Below are 15,247 nucleotides of genomic sequence, written 5' to 3' on the forward strand. Positions count from 1 at the left end.
AGGTTTGACGACTTTGCCTTTTTTTTTTTTTTTTTTTTTTTTTTTTTTATTCATTTTAGAGAGGAGAGGGAGAGACAGAGAGAGAGAGACAGAGAGAGAGAAGGGGGGGAGGAGCTGGAAGCATCAACTCCCATATGTGCCTTGACCAGGCAAGCCCAGGGTTTTGAACCAGCGACCTCAGCATTTCCAGGTAATGAGGGGTTTATGCCAACGGCACCTTATAAACTTCCAGGTTGTGTAAAGGTTGACATGGCTTGCGCTGGGAAGAAGGGACCCCAAAATAAAGCAAGAGTCATCCCTCTGAAACAGCGCATACCGAAGTCCTTCGAGATGGAAGAGGAAGGCTGCATCTCACGGAGTCCAGCTCAAAGCCATCAGTTTCCTTCCACTCCACCTCGTGAGTAATTCATGAAGGCCAGGTCGGATGTCAGGCTCTGAGCCCTGGGCCGTCGAGGCCAGGAGAAGAGGCCGAGGTCTTCACAAGCTGTCCCACCTGCCCAGGCCAGCTGACAGCTGCCTCAGCGCCCCGAAGGCCACCATGCAGCCCTCTCGTGGCTCCTGCTTTGTGGCCATCCCATCCCTGTCCTCGTTAGCCGAAGTGCCTCGAAAGGAGGTGGTATTTCTCCATCATACAGATAACAAAACCAAGGACTCAATAAGTTCAACATTTCCGAAGTCCCAGAGCCTAAATTCAAACTGCTTGAGTATCATGGAGCTTGTTGTAATACTTCCAGGATTATTATTACGAAATCAGTAGTCTACACTGTATCCCAGTGCTCGGCACCTGGAGCATCTAACATGTTCAAGTGACAAGGTAAATACTCCAGGATTATTGTTATGGAATCAGTAGTCTCCACTGTATCCCAGTGCTCGGCACCTGGAGCATCTAACATGTTCAAGGTGACAAGGTAAATACTCCAGGATTATTGTTATGGAATCAGTAGTCTCCACTGTATCCCAGTGCTCGGCACCTGGAGCATCTAACATGTTCAAGGTGACAAGGTAAATACTCCAGGATTATTGTTATGGAATCAGTAGTCTCCACCGTATCCCAGTGCTCGGCACCTGGAACATCTAATGTGTTCAAGGTGACAAGGTAAATACTCCAGGATTATTATTACGGATCAGTAGTCTCCACTGTATCCCAGTGTTCGGCACCTGGAGCATCTAACATGTTCAAGTGACAAGGTAAATACTCCAGGATTATTGTTATGGAATCAGTAGTCTCCACTGTATCCCAGTGCTCGGCACCTGGAGCATCTAACATGTTCAAGTGACAAGGTAAATACTCCAGGATTATTGTTATGGAATCAGTAGTCTCCACTGTATCCCAGTGCTTGGCACCTGGAGCATCTAACGTGTTCAAGGTGACAAGGTAAATACTCCAGGATTATTGTTACGGAATCAGTAGTTTCCACTGTATCTCAGTGCTCGGCACCTGGAGCATCTAACGTGTTCAAGTGACAAGGTAAATACTACAGGATTATTATTACGGATCAGTAGTCTCCACCGTATTCTAGTGCTCGGCACCTGGAGCATCTAATGTATTCAAGGTGACAAGGTACCAATGAATAGACACTGTCTACGGAAGCCTGAGGCACCGGCTTTTGCTGACGAACGCCATGTTCTGCCCACCATGCAGCCCAGCAGCTGCTCCTGAGCCCACACATGTGGTGGTTCTGGTGGAGACGGAAACAAAGAGCTCCAAACAGACCCTTTGGAAGTGGCACCAGCAGGCAGGCTCTGTCTCCTTCTTTACAAGCTGACGCTGACAGATGGAGTCAGTGCCAGCTGGTCAGTCGTGAGCGTCCCCAGCTCCACACCCCAAACCCCACAGACCTTCTCATTAGGTCCTCCAGCCCCAGGACACTTTGGGATGATGCCCTGCAGAGAACTGGCCTCCAAACTAAGCTACAGTTGAAAGATCCAAAACAAGAAGCAGCGAGTTCTGCCCGCCCCTCAAACTCCGGCACACAGACCACACCCCCGCCCACGTTTTCTCCCTGGTAGGCTGTCGGTAACGGCAACACGTGCTAATCGCTGTCCTGGTCATTCTTGATGACTAATAGATACATGCTGAAGAGTTTTCAATTAAAGAAAATGTACGGAATAAAAATCAAAGCTAATATTTCCTCAGAGTCTGCTGTATGCCAGGTATCGACCGGGCACTTTATGGGCAGGAGTACATTTTATCACAGACATCCCCTGTGTGGTGGGTGCCATCCCCATGTTCGTGTGACTGGCCACAAACCCCACAACCATCTCTGTAACCACTGGGAGTGGATACCTCCGTGTGCCAACACTGTGCAGGGCAGAGAAGCAACACTTCATTCCCTCTAAGGGGGAAAAGCAGAGGTCACACCTGCAGCACCCCAAGTGTGACAAGACACAATGACACAGCGACCTGCGCTGAGTGCACACCGAGAACTTCTAGAGCAGCGTCTGTGTCCATCTGAGTGCCACCCTCCGTAACCCTGAACCACGACGGCAACCGTCTTGTTCAGCAGGGACTCTCACAGGGGTGCGGCCCAGCGTCCGGGGATGAAGATGGGCCGGGTCCAATTCCCTGCTCCGGCCTCACTGGCCTCCTCCCCTCCGCCCGAGCCGGTGTGCCTGGCGCTTTCACGCACCCACCTAGCTGCCCATGCTGCTGACTGCCACGTGCTCACTGCCCCCCGCTGCCTGTGGGTCCTCCTCCATCTGTGTCACGTCCTTTCCTGAGCAGGCTGAGTGGGGATGGGCAGTAGATCCCAGTGAAGAGCGTCTCTGGACTGGGTGCTATAACCTCAGCATGTCACCTCATCCTCAGCCCAGCCCAGCACGAGGTGGGTGGCGGGGGCTCAGAGAAGTGCAGTTGTTTTCCTGAGCTTGCACAGCTCACAAGTAACGGATCAGAAATCAAAATTCAGGTTTGCCTATTCCTAACCCTTATTGTCACTCTAGGTCAGGGGTCGGGAACCTATGGCCCACGAGCCAGATGTGGCTCTTTTGATGGCTGCATCTGGCTCCAAGACAAATCTTTAATAAAAAATAATAATAATGTTAAAAATATAAAACATTCTTATGTATTACAATCCATTCATTTCCTACCGCTCATGTTCATGGTTGTGGGTGGCTGGAGCCAATCACAGCTGTCCTCCAGGACAACACCAAATTTTATTGGATAATGCCTAACGTACACAGGTTGTTGTGAGGTCAGGAAGTAAATTTCCCTCCTTTTAATCAAGTAGTCAGCTAGCTAATTGCAGAAACCCTTTTGACAAAGAAGATGGCTAAAAGAAAAAGAGATGAGGAGTATCGTACTTTTCAGCAGGAATGGAGAGAGGAATTCACCTTTGTGGAGAGAGCAGGTTCTGCAGTGTGTCTAATATGCAATGATAAAATTGCATCGATGAAACAGTCAAATATAAAGCGGCACTTCAACACACGCCATACTACATTTGCATGGAAATATCCAGCGGGGGACAGCAGGAAGAAAGCATGTCAAGAGCTACTGTGCAGAGTGCAAGCTAGTCAGCAGCAACTCCGTGTTTGGACCCAACAAGGTGACTGGAATTCGGCTAGCTTTGCTGGTGCTTTAGCAATTGTGAGAAACGGAAAGCCATTCACAGATGGGGAGTATGCCAAAACATTCATGCTTGATGTTGCCAATGAACTTTTTGACGACTTTTCAGATAAAGACAAGATAATCAAATGAATAAAAGACATGCCTCTGTCGGCAAGAACTGTTCACGATCGTACCATCATGATGGCAAATCAAATTGAGGCAACACAAGTGAAGGACATAAATGCAGCACCATTCTTTTCTCTCATTTTGAATGAGTCAACAGATGTAAGCCATTTATCCCAGTTCAGCGTGATTGCAAGGTATGCTGTCAGTGACACACTACGTGAGGAAAGTCTTGCTGTTTTTCCTATGAAAGAGATAACAAGAGGGGAGGATTTATTCAAGTCTTTCACTGAGTTCGCTAAAGAAAAAAATCTACCGATGGATAAACTTATTTTGGTGTGTACTGATGGTGCTCCGTGCGTGGTGGGGAAAAACAGAGGATTCGTAGCACTTCTCTGTGAACATGAAAAGAGACCCATCCTAAGTTTTCACTGCATCCTACATCAGGAGGCGCTTTGTGCTCAGATGTGTGGCAAGCAGCTTGGTGAGGTGATGTCGCTGGTCATTTGGGTGGTCAACTTTATTGTTGCCCGAGCTTTAAATGATCGCCAGTTTAGAACACTGCTGGAGGAAGTTGGGAATAATTATCCTGGTCTGCTTCTGCACAGCAATGTGCGTCGGTTGTCAAGAGGGAAGGTGCTCAGCTGTTTCGCAGCTTGTCTGAGTGAAATCCGGACTTTTCTTTCTTTTTTTTTTTTTTTTTCATTTTTCCGAAGCTGGAAACGGGGAGGCAGTCAGACAGACTCCCGCATGCGCTCGACCGGGATCCACCCGGCATGCCCACCAGGGGGCGATGCTTTGCCCCCCTGGGGCGTCGCTGTTGCGTCCAGAGCCATTCTAGTGCCTGAGGCAGAGGCCACAGAGCCATCCCCAGTGCCCGGGCCATCTTTGCTCCAATGGAGCCTCGCTGCGGGAGGGGAAGAGAGAGATAGAGAGGAAGGAGAGGGTGGAGAAGCAAATGGGCACCTCTCCTGTGTGCCCTGGCCGGGAATCGAACCCAGGACTCCTGCATGCCAGGCCAACGCTCTACCACTGAGCCAACCGGCCAGGGCCTCGGACTTTTCTTGAAATGAAAAACGCAAGGCCTGACCTGTGGTGGCACAGTGGATAAAGCGTTGACCTGGAAATGCTGAGGTCGCCGGTTCGAAACCCTGGGCTTGCCTGGTCAAGGCACATATGGGAGTTGATGCTTCCAGCTCCTCCCCCCTTCTTTCTGTCTCTCTCTCCTCTCTCTCTCCTCTCTAAAAATGAATAAATTAAAACAAAAACAAAACGTCAAGCATCCTGACTTAGCTAACACTGAGTGGCTCCTGATGTTGTACTATCTTATGGACATGACTGAACATCAGAACCAGCTCAATGTGAAAATGCAAGGCATTGGAAATACAGTCTTATCCCTTCAACAAGCAGTGTTTGCATTTGAAAACAAGCTGGAACTCTTCATCGCCAACATTGAAACAGGTTGTTTACTACACTCTGAAAAACTGGGAGAGTTTAAAGATGCATGCACAGCAAGTGACCCTGCTCAACATCTTGATCTCCAGCAGCTAGTGGGCTTCACATCTAATCGCCTACAGTCATTCAAAGTGCGCTTTGGAGAATTTCGTGAGCGCATTCCTCTTTTTAAGTTCATCACCCATCCATACGAGTGTGCAGTGGACAGTGCCGACCTGAATTACGTCCCCGGTGTCTTCATCAGAGATTTTGAGCTACAAGCTGCTGACCTGAAGGCCTCAGACATGTGGGTGAATAAGTTCAAGTCACTGAATGAAGATTTGGAAAGACTTGCACGACAGCAAGCAGAGTTGGCGAGCAAATACAAGTGGGGAGAAATGAAAAAATTCAACCCGCGGACCAGCTGATTGTCAAAACTTGGAACGCACTTCCTGTCACATACCACACACTGCAGCGTGTGAGTATTGCTGTACTGACAATGTTTGGCTCTATGTATGTATATGAGCAGTCTTTCTCATATCTAAAGAATGTTAAGACCAACCTACGATCACATTTAACGGATGGAAGTCTCAACGCCTGCATGAAGCTTAACCTCACCACGTAACAACCAGACTACAAGCCATCAGCAAAACCATGCGGCACCAGAAGTCGTATTAATGGTAAGAAGTACTTTACTCATCATTGGTTAGCAACAGCATAACAACGTTATTAAAAAGAATTCAGAGACTCATTGTATTTTAAAAGTGTTGGTCTTACATAAAATGCACACATTTACTTGTATTTAGTGTTAAACATATTATATGGCTCTCACGGAATGACATTTTAAAATATGTGGTGTTCGTGGCTCTCTCAGCCAGAAAGGTTCCCGGCCCCTGTTCTAGGTGCATTAATGACTTCCTCCACTGTTGTGCCACATGAGCTTGTTCGTACAACTGACAAAATTACTATATTATTATACTGCATTGTATTATTGTATATATTATAATATATAATCATAAAATTATTGCATTATATTTATCCCATTATTATATATTATGTTGCATTACATTACATTATGTTATATTACATTATAGTTAGCTATGTGCTAACATTATATTATGCTATATGTTGTATGACTTTATAGTTGTGTGCTTTTATTACATTATATGACATTATGTTGTTACATTATATTACAGTTATATTACAGTTAACTGTGTACTTCTATTACCTTGTTATGTTAGTTACATTATATTATATTATAGTTAGATATGTCCTAACATTACACTACAGTATATTGTTATGTTACATTATATTACATGAGACCATAGTTACCTGTGTACTTGTTTATTTTTCTTAGAGTCTGTGAGCTCTTTGAAGATACAAGCTGAATCTAGTGTCACTTCTCTTTGAATCTCCAGTACCCAGCACGGCAACTCACTAAACGGCAAAAACATGTTTTTATTTAAAAAATGTCAGTGCAGTGACTTGCTATGCACTCTTATTTGATACCATGATGGTGGCTGAGGTGGTTCTACGCTGTACGGCCAAACATATCTAGCCACACGGGACCCAAGAAAATAAGGATATTTTTGGAAAGGCTGAGAGCATTGCAGAATTAAGAGGACAAAGCAAATTCATCACTTTAGAAACTGTTGCCATAGAAACTCGGTACAACAGAGCAGGTGCAAACGCTGTCTCGTCAGAGCACATCAACTTGCATTACTAACCACGGAGGAACACCGCCTTGAGGGACAGAGAGGCCAGACAGCGGTGGTCCCAGGCTCCCAGGGACCTGTTCCCACAGTGCGTCCATGGTCCACAGTGAAAAGTCGGGGCTCACCGCTCATTTTTAGGGGAGGCTGGCTGAGCACCTAAAGGAGAAACAGCCCAGACCAGCAGGGGGCGGTGCCGCCCCCTTCCTGGCTGTGTCTGATGATCCTTCACAAGAAGAGGCTTCCTGTGGGTGGAGGGGTGGCCCTGTCCTCAGCTGACATGCTCCTGCCACCCTCCTGCATATCAGCACTGGAGCAGACAGAGAACAACGGGGAGTTTCCCGTTCTCCCTCAGGGAATAGCTGGCAAAGGGTGTCATAAATCTGAACCTCTTCTGCCCTGATTAATTCAGTAGCTCCTTTGGAGTGATTCAACAGCAGCAGTGGAACCTCGCGGGTGTCCCTTGTGAGCTAGCACCTCCCTGAGGATACGAACTTCCCTTCCACGGAGTGGAATGAAGTCTCTGGGCCCAAGGGTGACTGGTGGGGAGTTTGTCCCCTTGTTCTCCTGCTCTTTAACCAAGCACCTACTATGTGCCCCAGGGAACTAAGGCAGCCAGAGGGGTAAAGAGTAAAACCGTGGGATCTCTGTTTTGGAGGAAGAGAAAGAAAAAAGAGGAGAGGAAGGGAGGGGAGGGAGGAAGGTGGAGACAAGAACAAAAGAAACACCATCAGAATACGGCCCTGCTGAGCACTGGTGAGCACACGCATCCTGGTGTGGAGGCGGCACGGTGACGGCAGGCCCGCGTCTCTACCTCCCTGCGTGGATCCTCTGGGTCACTCGGAATCTCCTCTCCTCTATACCGCAAAATCATTTTAAGTAGTAATCATGACAGCAAACCAATAACAATAACAAGAGGCCAGACTCTCCTTGGAGGTACACATCAGGATGTCGAGTCTCCTCCCTCGCACTTAGGAAGCTGCACCCCTTAGGCAGGAACAAGGGACATGGCACAAGGCTGGGCACGACCTGGAACGTCCAAGGAAGCTCCTGGAAGGCTTCCCTGAGGAGGTGTCTCTTGAGATGGGTCATGATAGATGGACAAGAAGGGGTTGGTCAAGCAGAGCAAGGGGATCTAATTCTTGCTGCTCTTATGATTCGGGACCAGGCCAGTAGCTATCTCTCGCCGTCCCTTGTTGGCTGTGCTGGGTACCGTCTCAGAAAGCTGGGCTGTATGCAAGCCCACTCAGGAAACGTGCAGCTGTACTCACAGGTGTTTATTTCTGCATGCCCGATGGGGTCAGAGCCAGAGAAAGAATCTTCTCCCCATCTGGATCTGGATAGCCGTGTTAAAGCCTGTGCACGAGATGGAGAGAGCCCCGTGTGTCATGAAGGAAACAGGCACAGAGAGGGCGCCACATGCATGATCCTGGCCAGAGAGCAAGGCTGCTTGGTGCTGGCCTGATGGGGTCCCAGCATGGAAAGGGCCATGCGCCAGGCAACCACAGAAAGACAGGACGTGACCTTTGTTATTCCTCAAAAAGACCCCATGGTCCTGCTCGTTGGGTCGAGATGACTTTTTAAGAAGAACCTTGTAAAGCCAGTATCGACAGCCACCATCACAGCCGCCTGGCCCATGCAGGTTCGCATTGGACTTGGACAGTCGGTAATGAAACAATGGAGCCAAGAACTGGTGGGCCATCATCTTTAATCCTAGCTTGCACTGGGTAGGCAAGTAAAAACACACACTGGGCTCCAAAACCCACTCAAATTCAGTGCTCACAAAGCCACTGACTAATCCGAGTTTCCTAGAATCAAAGGTTTCTAGCTCACCAGACTTATTCACCTCTGTTCCCCATCTCCTTCTCCCTGCACAAACTGCATCAACTGGCTTCTCCTTCAGCACTCTGCCATCTTGGCTGCTTCTCCTGGCCTCCTCCACGTGACCTTTATCTGCTCTCCTTTCTCTGCTCTCTCCTCTAATGCTAATCTCAGGAACTGAGAGAGCAAGCTCCTGGTCTGCCCCCATTTTATAGTGTAGAAATCAAAACCTTTAATCCAATATACAGGAAGTCTCTGATACAAAGTCACTTATCTGAGGCATGATGGGATTGCACCACCCCACATCAAAAAGGGTGGGAAAGGCTTAGTCCTAAAACCAAGCCCCAGGCTACAAGGATCCTGCCTACAGCCCGCCCCCAACACACATTAATATAATCACGCCCATTCCAAGCAAGAAGGGCAACTAATATCACCTGGGTGATGGGCTTCCACGTAGGCAGCGCCATCTTTAACAAAGTGAGCATAATATATTTTATCTGCCCAACAAACCTCAATTCTTTTTCAGGTTGTGTGTCCAAGAGAAAGGGTACCGATACCCCTTCTTACTCCTGATGGCGACCATCCACTGTGGGGGGCTCGCCCGGGGACCAGGACAGCCAAGACCTCAGCTCACAGCTGCAAATCAACAGCAGCTTGGAAATCTCTCGGCCTCAGCTTCCCAAACTGTCAGACGGACGTGCGGGTTTCGGCCTCACCTGCCCCTGGGATGTTTCGTGAGCATCAGATGAAAAGATTTTTCTCTTTATGGGACAGAAGTCGTGACTCTGCCGTGTACGGACACCCTCTCATTTTGTGATTCAGGACAGGGGGGGCCTGAGTCGTCTCCTTTGATCCTCAGTGTCCTACACACAGCAGGGACTCAATCAATGTGCTCCCTGGATTGTTTGGGCAAAACCAAGTCTGTGTGTGCTCCACAGAAAACCTGCCTGGTGAAGAGGGGTCATCTCAGAGACAGGGCTGGCTCTCCCCAGGGGTGTGCGAGGTTCCCTCCGAAGGCTAACGAGGCCTGGGGCTCCCAGGGAGCACGTGCGTGACCAGGAGCAAGGAAAGCACTCCGATCTCCTGCTGAAAAACCCTGGTCCCGGTTCAGCTGAAAAGTTTGGAAAACGGATTGGGGCCTGTTCCTTGTGGGGTCTGGCCAGGGGGCCGCTCAGAGGCGTGGCATTGAGAGGACCCTGATCTTTACTAGCGGCTGGAGGGAGCTGGGGAGCAGGAATTTCCTCCAAGAAGAGGTTGAAAGGCCCCCTCTCCAGGGGTAAGGGCAGCCCCGGAGTCTCAGAGGACCACTGTGGAGATGCACGTGGCGGCTGTAACCCAGATGACAGCTTCTGCCACAGGCAGGGAGGAGAGGAGACAGACCAAGGGGCGAGCCAAAGCTCCATTGGTGTTTTTGGCTATTTCCTCTTTCCTGATGAACTGGGAACAATCAGAGGCCACGATGTCTGTCACAGGGTGGAAGGGAAAGGAGGAGGGCTGGGGTTCAGGCCAGGGTGCCAGCCGGGCTCTGTGCCCGTGGACGGTGCAGCCACAGACCTGCGATCCCACCGCCCCCTCGCCTGACTTGGGGACCACCCCCAGCAGTGGCAGGCTCAGAGCTGCTGCGCACCGTGGCAGGCAAAGCTGCGAGCAGATACGAGAGTTTCGGCTTCAAGCATGCAGAGCCCGGAGCTAGCCGGATCGAGGATTTAGCTTCCGGCGGTTTGAGTAACTCCTCATTAAAGGAGGGATATGGTTACTGAGACAAAAAAGGAGGTATTAGAATAACTGTCCCGGGGAGGATTTGGCAGGAAGCTGTGGAATTATGCTGAGATGTATATTTCTTTGAATCTTGCTCCTCCGAAGGCACTGCTGGTTAGATACTGGTTATGTGGTGGCTAATGAGGTCTACTTGAAAGACAACACAGTGTCTTACACACACACACACACACACACACACACACACACACACACACGAGTCATCTCTATCAATGAGCTCAAAAGTCTGTGACTCCCAGCCCCACCAGTTGCACTGGGCTTTCCCGGTGGCCGCGTCTGCTGTTTGTCAAACACTTACACAAGAGGAAGCAGCGTCTCAAGTGAACTTATAACCTGATATACGGGGCAACCGCACACGTGCCCGATGGCAACAACAGAACCGAACCCCAACCGCCCCAGCAGAGAGACAGTGCCGCACAACCGCTGGGCCGTGTGTATTCCACGCGTGATGTGGCTGCCACGGAGCCGTGTGCGCCTGGACCAGTCCATCCTCCCTGAGCCTTGCGTTTCTCATCTACAGTACGGGGCTGAGAACACCCCCCTCATCGGGGAGCTAGGAGGACTTCGGGAGCCAACGGATGTAAAGACCTGAGCTCAGGGCTCGGCACGGGGCCGGGCGCCCGGTGGATAGTGATTTCATAAGCTGCCACATTTCTTAGTGGTGCTGTTATCATCAGTGGGAGTGGCTGCTGGTGGCCGAGTCTTTATTCTCACTACCTAACGATGGCGCACGCACTGGAAGAAGCACGTTCAAACTGTGGGGTTATGAGCTCAATATTCTCCGTCCAACCTGAGCGCAGCAACGGCACGATGAGCTGAGGGCTGTGTTGGGGGGCTCTGGGAGCCGCCGACGTCTGCTGTGACGGATGTGGGGCTTATCCCTCTTCAGACAGACGTGCTTGGTGATTCCTGGTGGAGGGGAGATTCCCTGGGGTTGGACGAAGGAGGAAGACAAAGGCCCCTGGCTGAGGACGAAGAGGAGTGAGGCAGGAGGCCAGCGAGGAGGACAGCGGGAGAAAGGACCGGCCCTGTGGCTCTGTGGAGCCCCGAGCTGCTGGCCCCTAGCAAGAGAGGGTGTGGCGGGTGCAAGCCACCTGCTCAGACAGACTCCACACACAGACTGTTCATCCGCGGGAGCAACACACACACAGAGCCCTGGGGACTCCACAGCCCAGCAAGCACATCTCCACTGGCTCAGCGTGTGCAGTGTTCCGGATTCCTGGCTCTCGCACTCATTCCACTGGACCTCCGAGGAGACTGCAGCTCTGGGGATGGGGGGGCAGAGACTTGTCCTCCAGCAAGTGGGGGGCCAGCTCTCACCTGGGTCGGCCACCCCAGTCCTACCTGCCTCATCTTCTGGGCAGGCAAGTAAAACAGGGTGGCAAACAGAGGGGCTGCCTTCCACATGCAAGGCTGAATCTCACCGGCCGCCCAGCGCCCTCCCGGACCCAGAGGAGCTCAAACAGGGTTTTCATATTGGAGACTAGGTTCTGGGCTGGAGAAGGGTCTGCCCCGAGTCGCAGCCTTCACCAGCGGGAGCGGGTGCAGAGCCACAGGGTCTGGCCTCTACCTCACTGTTGCCAGGGCGGCTCCAGCCGCCAGCCCCCAGCAGGGCTACTTCTCAAGCCCTAACCACCACGCGACACTGCCTTCCTAAATGGAGCCCAGAGAAGGATGTCTGTCACTGTGCCCCAAGGTCAAACAATATGCAAGCAGGTCCCAGGAGGTCCAGTTCCCAGCCTCCGCCACCTCTCAAGCCCCCAGACCAGAAGGAGGCCTCGGGCGGTCCCATATTCCTCACACAGAAGGCGCACAGGAGGCCCAGCCATCTGAAGGGCCCAATAAATCGCGACTGAATCTGCCAGCTTGCTGGGCGATCCTGCAGAACCAGCTCAGCCCCAGGGTCCCTTTGTTTTGCTCTTCTCAATCAGTTCTCTCCAGGAGCTGCTGGAAGGGCCGCTTCGCTCGCCAGGCAGCAAACCCGTGCCCTCAGCCCCACACCGCGTTCCTGGAGCCTCCAGCTGCTGCCACGCTCCACGGCGGCTCCGCTCAACACTTGGCACAAGTGGGAACGTTTCAAGCATTCCACGTCTGTCAACTCCTTCCGTTCTTTCTTACACCCCCAGGCGGAGGCTCAGAGGTAAACCAGCGTTGTGGTCTCTGCTCCAAGTTCTCCCAACAACGGCTTCCCAGGTTCTCAGCACTAGCTGGTGGGCTCAGGGCCGGGACGGTGACATTGCCCCATTCAACAGGTGAGAAGGGACAGGAGCCCACGGATCGAGTCAGGGAGGGATGGGAACGACAGAGGAGAGAGTACCAGAGGGTGGGCGCCACATCCCGGTGGCCGTGGGTTCTGTTGTCCCCTCCCCGCGGTTTTCTCCACCCTGGGCTTAGTGAGGGCGCTTCAAGGATGCTGTTTAAAGGAACCCCTTAGAGCACATCTGGGGGACAGGCGTTACCTCCTTTTTAGGTTGTAGAAACTGAGGCTCGGAGACCTGTCACTTGTCCAAGGCAACACAGTTCCGGAGTGGCCGGGCTGAGGTGCCAGCCCAGGTCTGTGCACCATGGTTCGGAGAGAGAAGGAGAAATCTACTGTTGGGAGACAATTCTCCATGGGTCTCGGGTTCTGCACACTTTCTGAGTAAAGACAGTGACGGTTCTTACACTGGGTTACCTTTTCAGAGACGTCTGTGCAGTAAACAGTCCTAAAGAAAGAGCCAGACCAAGTCCCCTCTTGCACATCTGTTTCCTGACCAGGGTGGTATCTCCCTCTGAGATAAAAGTATCTCCCCTGGAGACAAAGGCTGGGCAGGTTTGCAAGCAGCTCTCTTTAAAGGAGTGGGGTTCCCTATGCGTGGGGCTCCCCGGCTGATGCACAAACTGACTGCTGGCCCAGAATCTGCCCGGCTGCTTCGCCTGGCCCCCCCGGGATGTGTAGGGCAAGGGGCAATGATGTCACCATGAAGCTCACGCTGTTGGCTGTGCCGTGAATAATAAAGCCCTTTATCAAGGAGCCACATGTCTTCTGTCAGCGCCTTTTAAATCGTGGCAGGTTAACTTGCAAGCAGGGTGAAATTTTAGACCCTTCATAGCTCCTGACCTATCTGTGCGAAGGTTCAAGAACATAAGTTGCACAAATTCTGGAAGGGTCAACTGGCAGAACAGCAGCACTTGGGAAAGAGACCTCTCCTCAGTAAGGGCCAAAGGTTCAGCATGACGGAAGGCAAATTCAGCCTCAGTGGCCACATTAATGGATGTATCAGAACTAGATTCAAGGAAGTGACAGATTGAATCACAACCTTGACTCAATCTAGGTGGTGCACTCAACTCTGGAAGACCATTTCCATCACCTGCAGGGTCGACCATTTCTCAATCCCAGATGACCTCTGAGTAGGGTGTCCAATTACCCAGGTTCCCCTGGCACTGTGCAGGTTTCAGCACCCCAAGTCCTGCATCCCAGGAAACACCTCATTCCTGTGCAGACCTGGATGGCTGGTGGCCTTCCCTCTGAGTCACCATTTTGTCAGTGAAGTCCAGGGGTTCAGAAGGGTCAACCTTCTGTTCAAACCCAAGTCCCATCCACTGTCTGCTTCAGAGGTCTTAACTGCTTTGGGCTCTATTCTCATTAGTAAACTGGGGACAACCACAGATAAAAACCATGGCCAGCACAGGTGGGCACCATGACCAGAACAGATGGGCACCATGGCCAGCATAGGTTCACACCATGGTCTTCACAGTTCACACCATGGTCATCACAGTTCACACCACAGTCACACGGTTCACATATGGTCCTCAGAGGTTTCCATCACGGTCCACAGAGGTTCACACCACAGTCATCAAGGTTCACACCATCATCATCATGGTTCACACCAATCATCACAGTTCACACCACAGTCACACGGTTCACACATGGTCCTCAGAGGTTTGCACCATGGTCCACAGAGGTTCACACCACAGTCATCAAGGTTCACACCATCATCATCATGGTTCACACCATCATCATCATAGTTCACACCACAGTCACACGGTTCACACATGGTCCTCAGAGGTTTGCACCATGGTCCACAGAGGTTCACCACAGTCATCAAGGTTCACACCATCATCATCATGGTTCGCACCATCATCATCACAGTTCACACCACAGTCACACGGTTCACACATGGTCCTCAGAGGTTTGCACCATGGTCCACAGAGGTTCACACCACAGTCATCAGGGTTCAGACCATCATCATCATGGTTCACACCATCATCATCACAGTTCACACCACAGTCACACGGTTCACACATGGTCCTCAGAGATTTGCACCATGGTCTACAGAGGTTCACACCACAGTCATCAAGGTTCACACCATCATCATCATGGTTCGCACCATCATCATCACAGTTCACACCACAGTCACACGGTTCACACATGGTCCTCAGAGGTTTGCACCATGGTCCACAGAGGTTCACACCACAGTCATCAGGGTTCAGACCATCATCATCATGGTTCACACCATCATCATCACAGTTCACACCACAGTCACACGGTTCACACATGGTCCTCAGAGATTTGCACCATGGTCTACAGAGGTTCACACCACAGTCATCAAGGTTCACACCATCATCATCATGGTTCACACCATCATCATCACAGTTCACACCACAGTCACACGGTTCACACATGGTCCTCAGAGGTTTGCACCATGGTCCACAGAGGTTCACACCACAGTCATCAGGGTTCAGACCATCATCATCATCATGGTTCACACCACGGTTATCATGGTTCACACCACGGTCACATAGTTCACACCACAGTCCTCAGAAGTTCATGCCATGGTCCTCAGAGGTTCAT

The 15,247-nt window shown here is 50.9% G+C and overlaps 1 protein-coding gene across 4 annotated transcripts in view; it reads right to left on the minus strand.

Annotated features, from left to right (window-relative positions):
• C4H14orf132 (chromosome 4 C14orf132 homolog) overlaps positions 1 to 15,247 on the minus strand; it is a 45,336-nt gene that overhangs the window by 14,790 nt on the left and 15,299 nt on the right. For 2 of the 4 annotated variants that reach the window (XM_066274177.1, XM_066274178.1), the window contains exon 2: positions 12,873 to 13,050. The exons of the other annotated variants lie outside the window; for them this stretch is intronic. The gene's annotated coding sequence lies outside the window, so the exon portion shown is untranslated. The remainder of the gene's footprint in view (positions 1 to 12,872; positions 13,051 to 15,247) is intronic. 4 annotated transcript variants of the gene reach the window in all.

Source organism: Saccopteryx bilineata, chromosome 4, assembly GCF_036850765.1.
Source record: "Saccopteryx bilineata isolate mSacBil1 chromosome 4, mSacBil1_pri_phased_curated, whole genome shotgun sequence".
Lineage (NCBI taxonomy): Eukaryota > Metazoa > Chordata > Mammalia > Chiroptera > Emballonuridae > Saccopteryx > Saccopteryx bilineata.